General features: G+C 35.1%; 1 long non-coding RNA gene across 1 annotated transcript; it reads left to right on the top strand.

Moving 5' to 3' along the window:
• The first annotated feature begins 635 nt into the window (after positions 1-635).
• Positions 636-1,745, top strand: LOC106325749. Its single transcript, XR_001267044.1, has 4 exons — positions 636-1,014; positions 1,110-1,160; positions 1,266-1,291; positions 1,403-1,745. It is a non-coding gene; the product is annotated as an uncharacterized LOC106325749 (long non-coding RNA).
• The last annotated feature ends 1,356 nt before the right edge of the window (positions 1,746-3,101 follow it).

Here is a 3,101-nt window from a genome sequence, read left to right as displayed (position 1 = left end):
CGCAGCTCGATAACAAAAGACGAAAAAGAAAAGAAAAAGGTTTTATTGATTTCAGACTTGACCATATGAAAGGCTGCCTACGTACCCCTTTCGAGGATAAAGCCGAACATAGTTCAATCAGAAAGAGTGGAATAAGAGATCGAACTGCCTGTGCGAGTTCGTCTAGTATGAGTGCAAGTCATAGAAACCGAACTTGTTGAGAATAAAGCCTAAGGTTTCTAAGTGCAGAGAGTTCTAGAGTCTAAAAGAATTATCCCATGCGCCTCTCGCCTTGGCATCCCTTTTATAGTCTTCCTAGGTCGGTTTGCCCTTTCCTTTTCTTCTGTTGGTCGAGTTTATCGATTCGCAGAAATATTCCATTTTTCTTCGATATTCATGATTATCCTCAAAAACTTGACATTTATCTCCAAAACTTGACATTTATGTGCTCATGCGAGTAAAAGATAAACTTTCATAGTAGTCTTGGGCTCATTCTAGTCTAAAATCACAAATGGAGGTTTTGCCATCTTCGGGTGGTTCGGATGGTTGGGAAACGTTGTTAAGCTCTTTTCCCGTTTCGTCAGTTTGTTTCCTGAGAGTTGTATGTCGAAGAGATTGGATCTTCTAATTGAGAACTTGTCGTATAACTTATTTTAATATTATACGAGACTTTTGGTTCCGAAAAATATTTTAGGGGACTTTCAGACATTGATTACACCTTGACCAATTTTGACCCCAGCACTTGCCCCAAGCTCGAGGCCGCCGTCTCCTTCTCCCACCGCGTCAAATCCTCTATCCGTCTTGTTTCTTCCTCGCATACGGAGAAGTGAGGTTCGGCCATGTTGTGTTGGCTTCTGTCTCATGCGACCTCCGACCTCTTCGGCCTTTTTGATTCCTCTTTTGTGTTTGTGATAGTGTTCTCTGGTTAAAGGTCTGACCTTTTCTTTTTGAAGGAGAAGAATCGTCTCCTCTGGTCTCAAAACCCTAGCCACGGATGTCGCCGCTGCTTCTCCTCGTCGATCGATACACACCACAGTGAGACTCTTGAGCTTCTATCCTGCTTCTTCTCTTTCTGATGAATCTCTTCGTTTTGTGTTTTGTACTTGAGTGACATTGTTTCTGTTTAACAGAAGAGCTTCGTAGTGGAGGTAGAAGAAGAGAATGAGATTCTTGACTCTGAGGTGTATACAACTCTCTAATCTGTTATTATTTGTTCTTTTAAATCTGTTTTTGGTTTCTGTTTTATATAATTCATTTATCTGACTAGCTTGCGTTTATTGCTGCAGATTATTGTAATTATTCAGTGAAGCAGGTGGGATGAATCTCTTTGTCTTTTTTAATATAGTATATGCGTCTGTTTTTTAACATAAGTAAAGACTAGGTTGATTCCATCTCTGACTATTCTACGTTGTCGCTGATGCAGGGGGAAGAGATCTTGGAACCTTCAAGAGTTGTCTTCAGGTTTTGCTCAGCTGTTAAATCTTGCTGACACTCGAAAAAAGGGTGGTACCAGCATTGAAGATCTTGCTGAGTAGTTCCTGACATGATTACAAAAGAAGAGGAGCGGCCAAGACAAGGAAACAAGTTCAAAGTCTGCTAGCAGACATTAGATCTTTCATGTGTCTCTATATTGTAATTTGATTTCGTATTGTTTTTCGATTAGCCATTTATGTGGCAAGACTTTCTGGCTAAGTCCATCCAACCATGTGTAATTGCTTCCTCCCTAGTTGGAGTTTGTTTTTAATTTCTATAAAATTATGGTCTGATCACGAAACACACCAAGATGTGTTTGATAAAGTTGTTAACTGATATGAAGACATTAACATTTTTACCACTCTGCCCACTCGTAGGAAAACACAACAATACAAAAAAGAGAATAATTTTCGTGAAAACTTAGTTAAATTCATTAAACATTACACAAATTCTAAAGTTAACATAGAAGATGCATTAAATCACACAATTTGATATTCTTGAAGTTACTTAACACTTTTGAACGTTAAAAAAAACTATTTTTAAATTACTTAACACTCTTGAAAATACAAGTTTTACCAAAATTAACGTAAAAGACTTTCTACAAAGTCTTCTCAAAAGACTTCTTGGAAGACTTCTCAGAAGATTTCCTTGAAGAATTCCTGAAAGACTTAAATTTCAAGCGAGAAATTAAAATAAAAGCGGAAAATTTAAGCAGGAAATTAAAATTTTAGCGGAAAAATCAAAATTTAAGTGAAAATTGAAATTTTAAATTTTATGAAAGTTAAAAAGTATATCTTATGATCTAAACACATTAAACCATATGGTTTGATATTCTTGAATTACTTAACCCGTTTGAAAATTAAAAAAAAAATTATCTTAAAGTTAAAAATACAAATTTTACAAAAACGAGCATAGAAAAATTCTAGGGAAGTCTTCTTTCATTAGCCAGAAACATTAATAAGCATGAATGTTGTTAACCTCATAATTATAACCAATTAAGTTATGAACTTCATTTAGGAGCTCCAATATTGACTAATATTCATGAATTAACAAGAAAATGTTAAAAAGTTGTTTAGTTTTAGAGAAAATGAAAGTTTATTAAACGTTGACCTTGACGACTTCCATGGAAGTCTTCTTGCTGACTTCTAAGAAGTCGTCAATAAGGTCATTTTTGCAATTAAAATTTTACAAAGGAAAACTTCCAGAGAAGTCTACTCTACAGCAGACTTCTTTCGAAGTCTTCCTTTGTAAATATTGGCTTATTTTTTTTTTCAAAAAAATCTAGAAAATACCAGAAAAGACTCCCGGTAAATCGTCTAAGATCAACATGTTAGTTTTGTATTTGACCAGATTGTGTCAAAAATTTGACTTTTCCTAGACGACTTACAGGGAAGTCGTCCACAGAAAAATAAAACTTCATTATTTAATTTTTGTTAGACGACTTCCATGTAAGTCGTCTCGGGTTACTTTTGCAATTAAAAATTAAAACTTAAATATTTAATTTTATCCGGACGACTTACATGTAGTTCTTCATATAGATGACTTACACATAAGTCTTCTGTGGTAACCAAGATTTGATCAAAGGGTAGGTCAAAAGTTCCAAACAAACATGGGTTAATTTTGTGTTTGACTTTCAGTGTTGAGTCATA

This window comes from Brassica oleracea, chromosome C2 (genome assembly GCF_000695525.1).
Source record: "Brassica oleracea var. oleracea cultivar TO1000 chromosome C2, BOL, whole genome shotgun sequence".
Taxonomy (NCBI): domain Eukaryota; kingdom Viridiplantae; phylum Streptophyta; class Magnoliopsida; order Brassicales; family Brassicaceae; genus Brassica; species Brassica oleracea.
This window is presented reverse-complemented; position numbering and strand designations above follow the sequence as displayed.